The following is a 17,508-nucleotide window of genomic DNA, read 5'->3' on the forward strand; positions in this document are numbered from 1 at the left end:
AATAAAAATTTACAAGTCTAAATTAAACTGCTGCTTGGTTACATTTTAAAGTGGCATCATCAAGCTAATCTGTCTCTAATATGTCAAAAATATTTTTTATTACACCACATGCTTCAAATACCAAACATGTGCTGATTTTCCCACAAGTATTATTTCTGTGATTTACTTTCCCATCACTCAGTGTATTTCTACACTTTCCCAGGGTGAAAAAATGTTTAGCACTAGGAGAATAAACAAGTTGTTTTAACATCATTAGTAAGTACCATCCTAAACTTAGGAGCTTATCAGCCAGAGTTTTCTGGCCAGAACCCAGGATCAGAGATGCAAGGACAATTTTTTTCTTCATGACAATTGGCATGTTCAGTCTTTTCTGGTTACTATGGCAACAAGCAACTCCAAGTCCATGCTTTGCACATGGGATTAGGTTCTGCACTCTTGGCCCCGGTCAAAATTGAGTGATCTAACCCCTTTTAACCCTGCAGCACAGACTGCTAATTGTCCCCACATAGCCACTTCCTTCAGCATACATTCCCAGGATAAAGACTACATTACCAGCATCCCTTGTAGCTAGGCAGCTGGGAGTGGCCTGGGGGATGAGATGTAAGCAGATATTGGTGTGGGCAATCTGTTGGAGATGTCCTGAAAGGTAAAGGACATGCTCTTATCTCTTTCTAAATGCCTGGAATAAAGATTTGATGGCTGGAGCTGCAGCAGCCAATTTGAACTAGGAAGTAAGCTTATGGATGGATGGTAGGCACTCTTGAGGAACAAGACAGATGAAGCCTGCGTCCCTGAAACAATAGAATGCCATATCAGCCTTCCTACCAGGACTTGTAAAAGAGAGAAATTAACTTCTATCTGATTCAGCCACTGTTATTCCAGGTTTTCTTCAGCCCAACCTCATCCTAACCGCTACAGATACTATCATCTGATTTGCATAAATAAGATTCTGAATCTTGGGCTTCCCTGGTGGCGCAGTGGTTGAGAATCCGCCTGCCAATGCAGGGGACACGGGTTCGAGCCCTGGTCTGGGAAGATCCCACATGCCGTGGAGCAACTGGGCCCGTGAGCCACAACTACTGAGCCTGCGCGTCTGGAGCCTGTGCTCCGCAACAAGAGAGGCCGCGATAGTGAGAGGCCCGCGCACCGCGATGAAGAGTGGCCCCCACTTGCCGCAACTAGAGAAAGCCCTCGCACAGAAACGAAGACCCAACACAGCCATAAATAAAATAAGTAAAATGAAACTTTAAAAAAAAAAAAAAAAAAGATTCTGAATCTTTCCTCCATCAACAAGATTATTCACCAGTCAGCTATTTTACTGCCTGATGGAATTCCACCCTCTCCCATGTCTGGCTATGGACCACAGTCCTAAGGCACCCTAATGACTTAAATAATTTTACCAAATTGGCAGCCCAAATTAGTAGCAGATGTCACGTCTCTTAAAACTGATGTCATAGCTCCCAACACAATCTCAAGGTAGATATAGCTGCCTCCAGAATCATTAAATGCAGATTATTAAGTGCAAGAAGCTAATATTAATTTATATTTTATGAGTTTGCAGTTCAAAATATATGTCAACATCAAAATACTTAGTACACTGATACACATAAAAATAGCAATAGCTAACTTACTATACACTTTCTATGTGCATGGTGTATTTAATAATTATCTTCTTTAACCTTCCCAACAATCCAAGAGCGTTGATCCTATCATTATCCTTGTTTTAGACACAAGCACGCTGAAGCTAAATGTTTTGCCCAAGTTCGTACATGCAGCTCCACCCCATAAACCACTGACTTATAGAGGTACTCCAGCCCTTGTACATTCTCTGTATTGTTTTAATTACCAAAAGAAGGGGAAAAAAAAGACGTTTGCAGATTTAGTCTCAAGGAAAGTTAACCTATTAAACTACAAAAAATACAGAGAAATAATTTCAGGGCCTCTTTTTTTATTTCTCAATAACATATATTGATGCCATCTTCATTCTTTTAAAACATGGAACACTTATATCCCAAATTTGAATATTTAGGCTTGGTTTCAACTGGGAAAAATAACTCACTCTCCTTTGGGGGCAAAAATAGGCAAACTCAAATTTTGAAGGCCACCACCATGGGCATGTATTTTAAAAAAGGAAGAATTACAAGGCTTTCTTCCCTCAGAGAGATGCTGCTGGCCTGGCAGAGCCCAGATACTGGGCAACTCTTAAACTGTGTGACTTTCTATTCTCATTTATAAAACATCTGCAGGAACGTTGACAAGTATCGTATGCATTAGAAAGATACTTAAATTAATAATGGTCATCGTTTATTGAATACTTACTAAGTATCTGGCAGTGAAACAGTAATTTTTTATATATAATCTTTCTCCTTAAAAGGTCTCTGAGAGGCAAGTACCACGTGCCCATTCTGCAGATGGGAACTAGAAGGCTCAGCAAGCATGAATCATCTGACAAGCAGCTTCAGCACACACATCGGAGTCCAGAGCCCCACCCTGCAGCTCTATGCTCGGCTGCTTCCTTTAGCAAGCAGGGCTACGTCTGTTCTTTCACTCAATTTCCCAGGGTAAGGTGCTGGTTTTTAAATGTCATAAAACCATGATACAGAACATTTTTGATCCCTAAAGAGCCCCACAATTTCTTTTCAAGAATGAACGTGTTAACCTTGGGGTCTTGGACAGCCTTCAAATCCAGGAATTGCATTCTGCCTGTTTTGACTTTACTCCGAAGTTAAATCATTGAAAAGTATCATAGAACAAAGGTTTCTGGTTGCATGGACCCTTAGAGATCGCCTAAGCCAGTGGTTTCAATCCTGGGAAGGGTTTGCCCAAACGGCAACCCCATGGGAAGCACACGTACGACAGTTTAAACCACCTTTGTCGACTCCCTCTCTTACCCCTTCTTGGGCTTCTCTTTTGAAGTACCTTTCATAATGGTAATCAGTCACTGATTGGGTCATATCCCCAGTATCTAGCCCAGGGCCCAGCCTACAGCAAACATTCGCGAAACGGATTAACGGAGACGGAGACCCAGCGTGGAACCCCTTAGGTCCCCTACAGCACAGTTTGAGAACATTGCTTTAAATCAGCCTCCTACTTGTACAGATGAGAAAACTGATATCAGAAGAAGGAAACTGATGGATCTAGAGACTGTCATACAGAGTGAAGTAAGTCAGAAAGAGAAAAACAAATACCGTATGCTAACACATATATATGGACTCTAAAGAAAAAAAAGTGGTTCTGAAGAACCTAGGGGCAGGACAGGAATAAAGACGCAGATGTAGAGAATGGACTTGAGGACACGGGGAGGGGGAAGGGTAAGCTGGGACGAAGTGAGAGAGTGGCGTGGACATATACACACTACCAAACGTAAAATAGATAGCTAGTGGGAAGCAGCCGCATAGCACAGGGAGATCAGCTCGGTGCTTTGTGACCACCTAGAGGGGTGGGATAGGAGGGTGGGAGGGAGAGGCAAGAGGGAGGGGATATAGGGATATATGTATATGTATAGCTGATTCACTTTGTTATACAGCAGAAACTAACACACCATTGTAAAGCAATTATACTCCAGTAAAGATGTAAAAAAAAAAAAAAAAGATTGCCCATGGCCCCCCTGGGTTTATGGCTGAGTACCATAATGCCCTCCCAGGCCTTGTAGCCATATTACAGATGGAAGTTGTTTAAAAAGGCAGATTTCTGCACCCTACTGTAGGTCTGCTGAATTCCAGACCTCTGGGAATGGAATCCCAGAAGCTTTGTTTAGAACAAGCCTCCTGGAGCTATCCTCGTGCCCACTGAAGTCTGAGAAGCAGACTCTAAGAGTTCCTTGTTTGGCTCATGAGATAACTGGATACTCAGGTAACTGTGGTCCTGCTTGGGGCCAGATTGAAGAACCGCAGACCTGGGGGTTATCTATAGAGAGTCATGCTCTTGAACAAATTATTCATTCCGGAATCATTTACTGACCATCACCATGTTGTTAGGCCTCCGTGCTTATCCCTCTTCTCATTCCCCACAACGGCCCTAAGTGATCTCAGCCAGACCTGGTCTCTGCCACCCACTGTCGCCTGTGAAATTGGCAATCCAGTCCTAAAAACGCAGCTGCCTGAGGCTGTGTGCCTTTCTAAAACAGGACTGCAAGCTCTGTCACTCCTCCCATCAAGGGGCAGGGTCTAGAACCCCTCTCTACCGTCTGGACAGGCTTGCGACCGCTTCAAGGCTCAGAGAATAGAGCACGAAGAATGATGCTATGTTATTTCAGAAGCTAGGTCATAAAAGGCATGCAGCTTCTACCTGGTTCTCCTGGGATGATCCCTCTCAGAACCCAGGGGGTAAAAAATTGGACCCTGTGGCAAAGACAACAAAAGAAAAATACCCGTAGGATTTAGATACCAAAAAATACCCCTTAAATGCTAAAAGGGAACAGAAACCTGATATACCCCCTTAGAGCAACAGCTCCTAATAACATACACAACGCTCCCCCAGAAACAACATGCCGTAAGCACTTCCCTTCTTATCAAGGGGTGGGTTGAAGATATGTTCCACTGATCCACCTCTGATGAAGTGGCATCAGTGCATTTACAACAAAGGAACACCCTGCCCACCGGCACCGCTATCTCTAAATATGCGGGTGCTACTAGGCCCTATAAAATATGTAGATCCTCCAAATGCCCCGCGCCTATTCCCATGGTGGCCCCTACATCCTAAAAAAATTTGTTTTAAATTCCCACTGATGCTAGCATGTATGGTATCCACAACCAGGTCAAGTTCCTAAAGCAGCCAACCTCCCCCTCCTCAAAACCAGGTGGACACATTCTGTTTTCCACTCGTGCAATCAGTTGGCCTGGCCGCCATCTTTGTTCCCGCCACTGGTCTGGAAAACATTATCACACATACGAAACCTCTTACTAAATTCACTCAAAAGCCTTAAGTTATAGCCAACAAAGCCTGCCCTTACCAAACATTAAAATCTCTCTAATAAAAAAAGCAGTCCTCCCAAATAAAATGGCCTTAAACATTATCATCGCCTCACAAAGAGACACCTAGGCCATTATCCAAACAAAATAATATATGTTCATACCTGATAAGTCTACTAATATACCATCTTTATTAAATCACAGAGAAACACAAATAAATGCCTTCAATGATCCTATCCCCAGCCTAAAAAAAAAATGGTTCGGATCATGGGGCACTTCATTAAAAAAAAAAAAACTGTTACTTATTTTAAAAATCATTATCTTAACTGTGCTTTTTTTTACACGTACCTTTATTACTGCTGTAGTATCTGCTTCCAATACAGCCAAGCAGCCACCGAACAGTCCACTTTCATGCCAGCAAAGCTCATTGCTGACCGCTCAGGGCATATTACAAAAAAAAAAAAAGGAAACATATAAAATTGTAAAAACCCGTCACAGAAAAGAAAATGTTGGAGGAGTTCATCAAGAGGACATGACCTCGGGTTGACCCGTCAGCTGGACCCAGGCAATTGGAGGCTCCTCCCCCTCCACTGTCCTTGGGATGAACTCTGCCCGTCACGCCCACAGTGGGAGCTGTTTTCAAGGCCGTAGCCTTGAGAGAGCATGTGTGGTTGAGACCCTCTGGATGGTGTATGTCACTGAGCCCCTTTAAGGCCTCTCTGTAAACTCATAAGATTCTGACCGGCAAGTGCAGAAATCTACTGGTCTTGTTGCCCGAAACAAACTTCGTAAGTTTCCATACTCATTAAACCTGCCACCTACCAGTCTGGTGTGTCTGCCTCTCTCTTTGGTCTCTTCTTGCCTCCACCTACGGGGCTGGTTTCATATTTCACCCAACAAGTTCCTGAAGTTGCAAACCAACAACCTGTTTGTGACCTCACGATACCCACTTGTTAGCTTATCACGGTGCTACCCAAATGTGGTGAAATAACCAGCCACCATCAGTCCCCTGCAAAGTGTGGGCTCCTTGGGGGCTGGAACTATGTCGTGCCCACCTCCTCGTCCCCAGCACTTGGCACAGTATCTGACACTTAGTAGGTGCTCAATAAATTTGTGTTGGGTGAATGAAGGATTGCACCTTTTCTCCAGGACTTTTCCATCTTATTGGAAATGTAGCTTAATACGCAAATTAACTACAAAGCTACAAGGAATAACAGATTCTAAGAAAGACACAGGATTTCATAAAGGGAAGAGACAAAAGCTACACAGGGGATGACAGTAACAGTTTCATGTGGGGACAGTGAGACAGCAGGGGTCAGGCTAATGGAGAGCCTTCAAGGGCACCAACTGTCCATATGCAGAGCCTGGTGGTGGGTTTTCTAGGACTGGTGATGTGTGAGACCACAGGTATGACAGGCATGGCAGGACACTCTATTTACCTATTAGTGGGTTTGGTCCCCTTTGTGTTCCTATTTTCCCCATTTCAAACCAGGCCTTGGATGTTTCTTTGCCTCAAAGACTTTTGCCAAAGGGAAAATTAGAAGTAGGAATTCTTTGAAATCCTGTTTCAATCCATTTACAAAGGAAAAGTAGAGAGGAACTACTTCTGAGAACACCAGGAGGGAAAGTGACATAAAGGATCTCTGAGGCTGGAGGTCAGCTGGAGGTCTGCAGAGGGGGGCCACCACTCAAGGGCAGCACCCTAAAGAGGGGTGAGCAGGAAGGTCAAGTGTCCCTGGAATTGTGGGGTTGAATAGTGTCCTCTAAAATTCATGTTCCCCTGGGAACCTCAGAATGTGATCTTATTTGGAAATAGGGTCTTTGCCCATGTAATTAATTAAATAAATTAAGATGTGGTTATACTGGATTAGGGTGGGCCCCCTGAATCCTGGTGTCCCTACAAGAGGAGAAGATACATACAGACACACAGACAGACACACACAGACAGACACACACAGACACACACACATAGCCAAAGGAAGATAGACGCAGAGATCAAAGTGATGCTTCCACAAGCCAAGGAAGGCCAAGGACTGCCAGAAGCCACCAGAAGCTGAGAGAGAGACAGGAGACAGATTCTCTCAGAGCTTCCAAAAGGAACCAATCCTGCTGACACCTTGATTTCAGACTTCTGGCCTCCTGAACCGTGAGAAAATAAATTTCTGCTGTTTTTGGCCACCCGGTTTGCGGCAATTTGTACTGGCAGCCCTAGGAGACTAACACATCCAGGAAGCCTGGACCGCATGGCAGGGATGTTTAGGAGCCATGGTCCTTTATGGGTCGGGCAGCCTAGGCCAGCAGGAGGCTGTGCCGATACAGTGAATGCTGCTGAGAAGCAGAGTTTCCCTCGTACCAGGCCCTGTGTTAGAACTCTGGACCTTTGCACACCTCAGGGGTTGAAGAGTCCTGTGATGGATATTAGGGAAATCTTTACCAGCCCAGCAACAGGGAGATCTATGTTGATTTCAAGGACACAAAAACGTGTAAATTTAACCAGAGCTTCTGGGCTGAGTCATGTTTGCTATACAGGGTTCACAAAGAGGAAGAGTGGAAGGAAACAAGTGAGAAACATACATGGGGACCATATCAAGGAAGGCCTTAATTGTTAGGCTCAGAAGTTTGGATTTACTTCCCAAGGCAATGGGAGCCATTGAAGTTTTAAGGGTTGAAAGCTTGGAAGTGACGTGGGGGAATGACTTTCTTGAAGGGGGACTTCAGGAAAATCACTCTGGCTGTAGTTGTATACAGGTTATCAAGTGTCTGGCTGCAAGTAACAGAACCATGACCTAAAGTGGCTTAAACAAAATAACTGTATTGACTCATACAAAAGAAAGGCTAGAATGTAGGCTTCAGGTACAGTGTGATCTGGGCTCTGGATCTACTTAGCTTCAATTTGGCTTCCCACAGGGGCATATGATGTCTTCCAGAGAAACTGAAATAAAAATACTTCTTTGTTCATATCCAGCTGGAAAAAAAGAGTAGCTTCCCAAGGCATACTTTTAAGAACTTCTTTCCTAGAAGACCCAAGTATATTTCTATCTTGTTGATCCAAACAGGGATTAAAGCTACTTATTCCTGAGCCAATTTCTGGCAAAGAGATTAAGGGAGTCATGATTGGACAAGACTAATGAGCTGCCTTAGCTGTTGGATCTAATATACGTGAGCAGTGTAGTGTATGGCTCTGTTTACTACCGCTGACTCAAATGCCTAGAGATTTTCAGGGTTGGAAGGGGACTGAAGAGTCATGGGTCCTACGTTCCCTGTAATGCAAAATCTCCTGTACAGGTCTCCATCCACATATTTACTTTTGAGGTGGGCACATACTGCCTGAGCAGCGTATTCACAGTTGGATTGTTGACCTATAATGGAATGAGACTGTCAATCAGATTCCTCTCCTGGAAAAACTAAAACTTGGAGTGGATGAACAGTTGCCACGATGTAGAGGGGCTGGGGCCATAAGCATACAGAAAACTTTTAGGGCGACACCAGGACTTAACAGGGAATGCCTATAGGCGAGGAGAGAGCAGAGAGGCAGGGAAGGGAGAGGAAGAGAAAGACAGAGAGGGCCACAGAGACAGGCTGTCATTCTCCTTCCGGGTCCCCACTTTTAGTCAGTCTGTACATCCCTAGATCACTTTTTTTTTTAATCTAAGGAAAGTTGGCCCAGGTCGTCACAGCCTCAAGAACCCAAAGTAAAACACTGCCCCAAACCAAACACCAAGTACCCAGCAGCTCTGAACTCACCTTTGACAAGCAAGGCAGCTCTTTCCTTTTCTGCATAATCACCCAGATGGCATCAGAACCCATTAGGATCTTTCCACTCTGATGCACCAAGAAAGGGGATGGGGAAAGGATGAAATCAATTTCCTTAACCATCATTACTAAGAGCTTTGCTGTTGCTCTGAAGACATTGTGGGGCTGGGTGGGGTGATGGTGAGCATTAAATCAACGTCAGGGCTCCCAGGGAACTCATTGTGCAGACACTCCAGTCATGACTGTTACCGGCCGGCCATGTTGGGAGACACACTGGGGGTGAGAAGTAGGAACGTTCACAGACACACAGTCCTGACACGTAGCCCCAGATCTGGGCTCCTGGAAACTGGCCAGGGTATCAGAAGTGCTTTCATAAAATGTCACAACTCTAGGAAAGAGGCCTTCTGTGCTACCTGATAAGAAATACATTGCAAAAATAAAGGAAGTGGGGCTAGAAAAAGCCTTGCCAGGTTAACCCATCAGAGACTGGGAAAAGGTGTGTCTGATGTACATCTTTTTATATCGATAAGTTGATGATTTATGCATGTTTCACCAGAGTTGCTTAATAAGAAATTTCCACCTCACTGTACAGTCATCTAGGAGAACTGCCAAGAACCCAGAGGTAAAACTGAGAGCCGACTTTGATTCTTGGCTGCAAAGCAGAACAGCTGGATGATCTGGGGCCACTTACTTGCCCAATCTGACCTCTCTCCTGCCAGGATATAATAGGATAGTCTTAATGACGGAAGCATTTTCTATTTTGCAAAGTGCTTTTCTGTGCATTATACTATTTGATCCTTGCAATAAACAACATTTCTTTATTAATTCATCCAGGAAATCTTTATTGAGCATCTAGCATGTAACTGGTATGAGATGGGCACTGCAGTCAGCAGGGGGCAAAACACAACGCATTCCCTGCCCCCAGCAAGCTGAAATCAAATCAGAAGGCAAACGCCGCCAATTATATAATCAGGAAAATCAACAGGGCACTGCAGGCAGTTGTCCCTGTGAAGACAGCAAGATGACCACTCTTACATTTTGGATACTTGGACCTGGTTGATGGTCCAAGCCAGGCCCTCAGGTGCTGAGTCTGAGAGGTCCATGTCAGAAGGTTCCCATGGCTGGAAGATGTTGCCGCTGCGGAGAACAGGAGTTGACGCTCCTAGGAACCCTCTCTGCTCCCCTCGTCCCATACACTAAAGCATTCTGGGGAATGCCAAGTGCCGTGGACGCCCTGACTCGCATCTCAGAAAGAGCAAAAGCCACACGGTGCTTCCAAGCAGGCCAGAAGGTTCACCTCCACCCCGCTCTAGAACTGAAACAAAAACCAATAGGTTCAGGCAAGAGGTCTCAGGTCACGAAATACCCAAAACTTTTCTCGCAAACTCATGGAGGGCAGGAAACTTAGCCAGGCAGCAGGGCCCGGGTGCAGCTTGGCAGGGCTCCTGCTCCTTGAAGAACTCTTGCAGATCTGCATGCTTTTTGTTTCGGCTTCCCCACCATCCCCCTTCTTGCCCTATTCTCTCTATTCCCCTTTTCCTTCCCCTTCTAGTAGGGAATTTTCTCTCTCTCCCCTGCCCCTTTAATCGTTATCTCTTATACTGCCCTGAATCTCTCTTTTTTTCTCCTTCAACTCCCAGAAGTCTTCTGCATACCACCACCCCATTCTCTAGGGCAGGCCTCCCCCAGCTGTGGGCAGGGACCTGGTGCTGGAGAAATCCACCATTCACACAACACACTTTTATTGAGCACTTACTGTATGCTAAGTAGAGTTTTTAGTGTTGGACATATATGAATTCGCTTAGTCATCACAGCAACCTTGTGAGACGGACAGTATTAAGCCCATTTGCACAGATGAAGAAACTGAGGCACAGAGCTAGTAGGCTTAGGGATTCTGAAACTAGCCTAATTTTGTTGCAGGAAGGGGGACCCCTTCCAGGGCCCGAGAGTGGGCTCTTAGTCTAACACTCGGAAATAAACTGTCCGAGGAGACACATGTGCTGACTAAGCAAGCGACTTTATTGGGAAGAGGAACCCGGGTGGAGAGCAGGAGGGTAAGGGATCCCAGGAGGACGGCTCTGCCACGTGGCTCGCAGTCTTGGGTTTTATGGTGACCGGGTTAGTTTCCGGGTTGTCTCTGGCCAATCATTCTGATTCAGGGTCCTTTCTGGTGGAGCGGGCTTCGCTCAGCCAAGATGGATTCCAGCGAGGAGAATTCTGGGAGGCTGGTAGGCCGTGTGGACTGGCATCTCCTTTAGACCTTTCCCCGATTCTGGTTGTTGGTGGCTTGTTAGTTCTGTGTTGCTTACCAGGACCTCCTGTGGTAGAATAACTCATGCAAACTGTTACTGTCTTTGCCTGGCCAGGGCTGGTGCTTTCAGTCAGTGTTTCCCCTAACAATTTCACACATCCAGGGAGTGGCAGGTTTGAACCAAGAAGTCGGGTCCAGCTGGTCCTTGTCTGAAGCACACACTACACATCCCTCTGATGAAAAGCGAAGGAGCTCTCTCCGACTCCACTGCAGAAGGCTGACCTCTCCGACTGGGGCAAGGGAAGCTGAAACAATTAACTGACCCCTAGGCCAAACTGTGCCTTTTTCCTCTTAGCATTCCTCAGGAAAATTGTGAAAGAGGACAAATCCCAATAAGAGGATAAGAACTGTAAAACCAGATTTTTTGGTAACGCCTCTTAAATCGTGTGTCCTGCACGTAGCCCTAGGACTAGCATTCTGCCATTGAGCAAGACGCCTCCAGCGCCCACACTTCCCTGTAAAGAAGGAAGGGCAAAAACCGCGCAAACCTGACCCCGAAAGGGGGCCCGGTCCTCGAAGCCCCAGCCCCAGGCCGCTTTGGGGCTGGCTCCTGCCTGGGGTCCGGCTGCCGAGAGCTTGACCAGCTCTGGATCACGCTGCAGCCTCCGCATTTGGGAGGAAAAAAACAGCGGCGGGCCCGAGGGCCAGGGCGGGGGCCGGGCCGCGGTGGCGTCTCCGCGGCTCTTATCTGGGCCCCCGCCCGAGCCTCACCGGCTCCCTAGCCCCGCTCCTCCCCTCCCTCTCCCTAAATCCCACCGCGAGTCCCGCGCTCTTAGAGGAAGGGGGTGGCTTTGCCCAGCCGCCAGCAGGGGGGATCGGCCCCTTCTCGCTACCATGCACCCGACTCGGGCTCTTCAGAGCACCGCCACGTCCTCTCGCAGGGCGCCGTCACCTCCTCCGCGGAGCTGATCCCCCGGGCCCCCTGGCCTCTCTTCCCCAGCCTTCCCACCCTGAAGGCGGCGGCCCCGGCGCGAAGTGTCGCCGAGCCGTCCCCGCAGAGCCCCTCTCGGGGCGGCGATCCGGTCCCCGCGCCCGAGCCGACAGCGGTCCACGTGGCTCGGAGCTCTATATTCGGCTCGCAGGCAGCCCAGAGCTAGGGGAAAGCCGACCGAGTCCGGGAGGAGGGAGTGACGCGGGAAGAGCGCCGGGCCGCGAGGGGCGGGCGCTGGGCGGAGGAAGGGGAGGGCCACGCGCAGGAGAGGCGCCCGCCCGGCTCCGGCGCGCGCCCCGGCTCCTGGCCGCGGCCGGCCCCTCCCCGGCCCGCCCGCCTCCCCCTCCCGTTACACCCGGGGGAAGGTGTTCCCGAGACCGCTCCCATCCTCAGCCCGCCTCCCCGCTTCCCCGGCTCCAGCCTCCGCCGGCGGAGCTCCACTATGCCAGACAGTTTCGACACTTTGCAAAGACAAAGACCAGAGGGAGGAGGAAGAGGAGGACGAAGAGGAAGAGGAGGAGGAGAGGAGAAAGGGGCGATGTGAACTGGGAAGGGGGCGAGTGTTCGGGACACCCCCTTTTGATTCTCCTCCGAATCCCCTCATCCCCCGAAGCCCAGGAAACTTTCGCGTGTCTCCGGCCGCGGTGAGTGAGCGCGCGGAGCCGGGGGTGCGCGGGGGGCTGCATCCACCGGAGTTGGGGCTCCGGCAGTTTCGCTTGTGTTCTCCGAGTGGAGGGGCGATTGTCCGCGCCTGGGGACAGAAGTGGTGGGGAAGGATCCAGGAGGGTGTGACAGGAGGGTGGAAGTGGGTTGAAGACCTCAGGTGCCGGGAGAGGGGAAGGCAGATGTAGGCAGACCCCTTCCTTAGCAGCGGTGTCGCCAGGGTCTTTGGGAGAGGAAGGAGGTCGCAGAAGAGGGTCGGGCTCAGGGGTTTACAGCCGTTTCAAAAGCAGCTGCTGGGTGCTCAACGGGGAGCCTACACCGGGTCTGGGGCAGCGGTCCCCGGGGTGGCCCCAGTGACATTGCACTCGGCGCCGGGCTGGCATCTCCCCGGTGGGGGCCGCCAGAAGGCGGAGTGGCCAGCGGGGTCGCCCTCCGGCGCTTTAGAGCGGAACCAGGGGTGCTGGGGCGCGCGGAGGCCGCCCAGTGATCCGGTCGGGCGGCCGAGGGATGGTATCCGGATCGTGCTTCCAAATCCGCTGCGAGCAGGCGCAGATCGAGGAGGTGGCCATCGCCCCCGGGGACACCGCAGGCCCGCATTGCTCTGGATACGGTGGGGAGGTTGGCACCCGGGACAGGACGGCTGGACGTGGCGTGGTGGGCAGGGTGGGCGAAAGGGAGCGTGGCGGGGGTGGTGCCCGTGGCGACTCGAAACTCTGGGTCCGCCCCAGTCCCGGTAGGCGCCGCAGCTGCTGCGAAATAATCTCACAAAAGTTAGCAACTTGTTTGCGTCTCGGGTGTGTGACCCGCGCGGCGCAGGGGCCGCTCCTGGGGAGAGCGCAGGAGCAGGGAGCGGTGCCACCGGGCAGAGCGCCCTGATGGGGGTACAACCTGATTCAGAATCGGGACAGGGGCGCAACTTCCAGCTCCTCTTTTCACTAAGCGAGAGTGTGTTTGAAATTGACCTTGCGGGAGGAAGCGCGGCTGAACTTGACGTGGGGATTGAGGCTGCTCCCCAGCTGGGCGCCTTCCCTGTATCCCGCGGCCTGGTCTCCTGGGAAGGGTGTTGGGATCATCTGGGCTCTGTTCTTCCGCCGGAGATCTGAGTCTCTCCTCCCTCCCACGCGAGGGTCCCAAACCGCACCTTCCACGCGCGGGGCTTGGTGGGGTCGCTGGGCTGGCGGACACGTGCCCGCTCAGAAGTCTGCGTGTGGTTGGGGGCTGGGCGGGTTCTGCGTGTTCCGCAGAGGGAGACAGCTTTGACCCTGAGGGCAGTGACCTGCTCGCGGCGTCGTCGCTGCATCAGGCATCCGCCGGGTTTTCACGCGCCCACGTCCGGGGACTCCTCGCCTCTTCCGGCTCATCCCCTTCCCGGGTCCCACGCCACGCGGATTTGTGCAGAGATAGTTCCCCAAGGAGACAGCGAGCACCCGCTCCCGCTCTGCGGCTGTGTGTGTGCCTGTGTGCGCGTGTGTGCGCGCGTGTGTGTGTGTGTGTGTGTGTGTGTTGAGGTGGCGGGGGGCGGTACTCGCCAGCGGGGAAAATGAGGTCGGCGGGGAACGAGGTTGTACAGCCGTCGCGCCTGGCACACAGTAGGTACGAAGGCTGTCTGAAAAGACCTCTTCGAGGGAAGGCGCTGGCAGAGGCCGGGACGTCCCTTGCCTCTTTCACCCCACGTTTACTATTCATTTCGCATCCATCTACCCAGCCCAGCGCTTTTGGCTTCTAGACGTACCTTGCGCACCTACTACGTGCTGGGCTCAAAGATGGGCTCTTCTTAGACGCTGGGGCGAAGCCGCCAGGTTTTCTTTCCCGGGAGCTGCGGGAGAGCGTTCCCGACGTTCGGAAAAGGCAAGGTGCACTGCCCCCTGCCGACTACTCTGGAGATTGCCTCTTGGCTCCGAGGCTGGAAGGGGTGCGGCGGCAGGGTGCCTGGGGTCGCTCCCTGCACCTCCGGTTCCTACCCCCAAAACACCATGACCCGGCCTTTTTCTGAAATCCTGCGGTTAGCTGAAAAGACCGACCCGAGAGTTCACCATAACATGCCCCGATCTGGGGGCGGAGTGGGGGTAAAATGGGGTCATTGCTCTTACCTTACCAATATGTTACCCAAGATAAATATTATATGTATTTGAGTGAGTGTATGTGTATAAGTAGATATACATATGTATGTTCACATACTACATATGTGTATGTATATATTCGCATGCTTTGATTTCAAGTCTGGGGGAAAGGAATTTCATGATAAGAGAAATTTATTTTGCTGACTCCATGACCGAATAAGTAGGGGGTCCTTTCCCGACCTTTGAACGATCCCACACGCGTGGGAATATGCTGTCCCTGTGTTGTGCTAGGCCTGCATTTGCTGTCTAGGTCTGCGCTGGGGCAAGGCCAGGGCCTGGGCCCCAGCAGAGTCTTACCTTCACTTCCCTCCGCTGGCTGGGGGTTACCACCCCCCTGGAGCACTGGGGTTAGAGAAGAAAACAGGAAGTGTTGCCAGAAGTGATGGCGGAGGAATTTCTTTAAGGGCTGAAGGTTATGCTCCTGCAAGCTCTATCAGCAGACGGAAGCTGGCTCTTAAGCAGCCTCCTGCTGACTTCAGGACTGTTTCTACTTTGGAGGTACAGGCCGGGCGCTCCCCGGCTGGGCTCACCAGCACCTGAAGTCCTGAAGTCAGGGACCTGCCTAGTACTGGTCGTCGGAGCCTTCGGTGCCCCAGCTTTGGTGGGCTGGATCCATCGGTGGGCCGAGTGGTTAAGGGTTCCTCGGAGGTCCTGGGGCCTCGCGGGTGCGTGGGACTCTGTGCCAGGCGGGTGTCCCTCTCCTCTCTCCACCACCAGCCCCAGGAACATCACCTGGAGACAAGCTCTCCGCAGCCCCATAGGAAGGGGTCCCTTAATCTTCTGGTCAGTTAACTCTGTCTGAATCCGTTGCTGACTCAAAGGCATTATATTTGGACAGGGTTTTTGCTTTGAAGGATCTAAACCTTAATCCTCTCCTAGGTCCCCTCCCATACCACAAAAAGCAGCCAAGAAAGCAAAAAATAAAATCGACCAGTTACCTTGTCCGTACACGGATTCCCAGCGAGTTCTCCGTATGCACCTGCACACACACGCCACAGGCCGGTGGAAGAGCTGGCCTGGTCACAAAGAATTACTCTAGAATAAGGCTTCTATACACTTTGGTCAGTTATGGAACCCTGTGGAACCTCCAGCACTGCCAACCCCCTTGCAGAGCGGAGGATCTGGGCGCTCTCTCCTGCTCAGTTTGGTCCCAGGAGCCCAGCCTTGGGCCCCAGCAAGAGCCTGCGTTCTAGCCCCAGGGCCAGCGCTCAGTTATGTGACCACTTGACACCCAGACTGTTTGAGGCTCTTGGTCTGTGTCACGCTGGGCAATGAGAGGTGTGGAGCTCTGCTGACATCACCTCGGGGCCATTAGAGCCTTTCTTTGTGAAGACAGTGCCCCCCTCCCATGTGCTTTTGCCTCCAGCTCCATCCTCAGAATGCTCCAGGCATCTCTGGCATCACAGACAACCCTAGCCCACCCCATGCCAATTGTGTACCCCCTTTCACTCCTGGAGCTTTGAGAAGCCCACCCTCACTTGGCAAAGTTATTCTCCAGCAATTCTCCAGCATTGGGTATGGAGACAGGGCCCAGAAGTTTCAGGCTCTGGGGTGACATCTGTACGGACTCTCCAATGATGCATATTGCAAATAGGAACCACAGGGACCTAGGTGGTTCCCACTGTAAGAGCTGAGATGTTCTTAGAAATCATTTTGTTCAACTAACTCTTTCATTTTTTGCAAAAATACTGAGGCCCCGTGGGGAGGTCACAGGGACCTGCAGTGACAGAGCTGATCTAGACCGCTGGCTGGTCTCAAACTTTAAATAGATTAGCTGTCTGGGCTCCCCCTTCTCCAAGCCCACTCATTTCCATACACTTATGTCTCTTTTTCATTGTTGGAGACAAATATATCCTTGGAGATGAAGCTAAATCCGGTCTCTGTACCCTGACACTGAATTAACTCTCGGAGACAGAGCTTTGGGTGAAGTAGAAAAGAATAGCTTTATTGCCTTGCCAGGCAAAGGGGGTCACAGCGGGCTAATGCCCTCAAAACTATGTGTCCCAACCTGGAGGGGGTAGTGAGAAGTTTTATGGTAATGGTTCAAAGAGGGCGTGATCAGCTGGCGGACACTCTTCTGACTGGTTGGTGGGGAGGTACGTGGGAGTCAGCATTATCAACCTTCTGGTTCCACCTGGTTGGACTGTTTCGGTTGAACCAACATTTATTAGGAACTTATTGTGTCCCAGGCACCATGCAAGGTGCTAGAACTATAGAGATGGAAGGACATGTGGTCAGTCCTTGTCCCCTCCATCCCCACCCCGCCAGAGGTCACAGTGTCCTGGGGAGGTGCATGGGGACATGAAGAGTTACTCTACAGTGGGGTTTGCACTAGAGCAGAAATATGCACTGGCCGAGGCAGGGTTTCAACAGAGAAGAGAAGGGATTCCTCTACCTGGAGGACCCATGGAAGGATTCATTGAGGAGACAACCCACGGGTACCTTAGGGAATTCTTCCAGGCATAAGTCAGACTGCAGGAGAGCAAGAGTATTTTCTTGAATGCATAGAACTGGTATCGAATCAAAGTGGCGTGTGCCCTGTGTGCGCAAGAAAAATAAAGTAAAATAACAGAATGGCCAGAGGTTTCTTGTGCATGGTTCAGCAGAGGGGAGGGAACTGGGGATTTTAGGGGTTCGGTGCTTTGGCCCCCGAATCCTGCGCTGATCTCCGGTTTGCTTCTGTGGGATTCACCGTTGCTACTCAGCCAGAGTGCAGGTCCCTGGACTCGGCGATCCTCCAAAGGCTCTGGGCTTCAGAGTGATGGCGTGTAAGAATGCCAGTGGCTGCTTTGGCTTTAAAAAATAAAATTCGATGCTTTC

The 17,508-nt window shown here is 50.3% G+C and overlaps 1 protein-coding gene across 3 annotated transcripts in view; it reads left to right on the top strand.

Moving 5' to 3' along the window:
- Positions 1–12,318: 12,318 nt before the first annotated feature.
- The window catches only part of ST3GAL1 (ST3 beta-galactoside alpha-2,3-sialyltransferase 1), an 84,661-nt gene continuing 79,471 nt past the window's right edge, over positions 12,319–17,508 (top strand). For all 3 annotated transcript variants that reach the window (XM_082364001.1, XM_082364000.1, XM_082364002.1), the window contains exon 1: positions 12,319–12,549. The gene's annotated coding sequence lies outside the window, so the exon portion shown is untranslated. The remainder of the gene's footprint in view (positions 12,550–17,508) is intronic.

This window comes from Balaenoptera borealis (genome assembly GCF_965194805.1).
Source record: "Balaenoptera borealis genome assembly, chromosome: 17".
In the NCBI taxonomy this organism is placed as follows: Eukaryota; Metazoa; Chordata; class Mammalia; order Artiodactyla; family Balaenopteridae; genus Balaenoptera; species Balaenoptera borealis.